Source organism: Acyrthosiphon pisum, chromosome A2, assembly GCF_005508785.2.
Source record: "Acyrthosiphon pisum isolate AL4f chromosome A2, pea_aphid_22Mar2018_4r6ur, whole genome shotgun sequence".
In the NCBI taxonomy this organism is placed as follows: Eukaryota; Metazoa; Arthropoda; class Insecta; order Hemiptera; family Aphididae; genus Acyrthosiphon; species Acyrthosiphon pisum.
Window position 1 is genome coordinate 23474344 of NC_042495.1, and position 1783 is coordinate 23476126.

The following is a 1783-nucleotide window of genomic DNA, read 5'->3' on the forward strand; positions in this document are numbered from 1 at the left end:
ATATATTTATCAATGTATTTATATGTGTAGTTCATTGATATTTTTACCTTTTTTCTAGGCATTTCGTCCTTCTCTATTTCTTGTTCATTTGAATTTGATTCCGTCTTTTCATTTTCATTATTTTTAACTACCACAGGTTTTATGAAAAAAGATGAAAGTGATGTCTGTTTACTCATTATAAATGTTTAATACACAATACAAAATAACGACTATTCCGCAGTGGGTACAGGTAGGTTGACGTTAACCTCACGACTACACGAATAAGTACCATACGACGTTCACAACATTGATAGTTGATTCTAAGAAAAATGCTGGTCAAAAACTTATCAAATACTATAACTTATAGCTATAAATATACTTTATCGATTGACATTAACGGAAACGAATGTAATTTGATAAGCTTCTTTGTACCAATTATCAATACTGTGAATTTACGAAAACGGTTTCATTTATTATTTATATTATAAGGCTTAAAAATAAAAATATTATACCAACGTTTTAAATTTTAGCCGACCCATTTCAAATTATTGGCGACCCAAAATTGGGTCGCGACCCTATGGTTAAGAACCGCTGGTGTAGATCCAACTTGGTTAAGCCTGTGGTAAGAACGTATAACACACTCTGGTATACCAAAAGTTTACCATGTACATCAACCAATCACAGAATAATATTTATATTATATTTAATATAACTATTATGAACTATCTTTAATTGTGATACCTATCTACTTAAAAAAATGTATTTTGGGGACGATGAAGGGCCCCGAAATTAATTGGGCCCGGGACCGTTGACAATGTTAAAGACGTATTTATTATTGTTGATTCTCAGTGAAATTTATTCCAAATTTACATATTTGCCATATTTAGTTATCCTGACTGGTATGAGGAAGCTTGTGTAAGCTCAGGTGAAACACGTCTGAATACAGGCTGTTTCTGGGGCTAGGTACTTTCTAGTCCTAACCACTCTCCCACTGCCTATCATTGAGTATAGTTCTCAAGGATACCTATACTGTGTTCATAATATACCTACAATCTTCTCGAAAATGCTAACGACCCACGCCTAATCTGTTAAACTATATTCCTGTGCAGTGTGTTATATATCGTTATGTACGATACGTCATCATAAAATCATAAAAATGAATTAGACATTTCAATGTTTTCTATGTAATAATAAAAAAATATTGTAACTTACAAGGTGCTATAAATCACTACAAAATTTAAATAAATTTAATTGAAATAGGTACATGTTCTAATCAAAAAAAGGCGGGTAAGTCGTGGATGTCGCTCTGCTGTACAGTAGGTTACAAGTGGGTTACTGTAATGGATGGAATTAAATTTGAATCCAATGATATTATATCATTGTATACGAAAAACGATTCTGAACGGAGATGATTTGTCAGTCTAGGATATATTATTTTTAAAGAAAAACTTATGGAGAACCTTGTACCAAATTTTAAAAACTTAGTTATAAAAGAAAAAATTTTTACGATTTTTCAACCACTAAATTACTTGCAAATTTTCGCAATTTTGACATATTTCGTATAAATTTGAACTTTAAATGCTTATAAATAAAAATTGTGACAATGTATTCCTTTTATTTTGCAACTGCTATTGTAAAAATATGTTAGGAGCCTTGTATTAAATTTCCAAATCTTAGAATTAAAAAGAAAAACTTTTATGAATTTCTGTTTAAGATTATTTGAACATTGCCGTAATTTTTACGTATTTAGTCAAAATTTGAACTTTAAATGCTTATAAAAAAAAATTGTGCCTATGTATTTTTA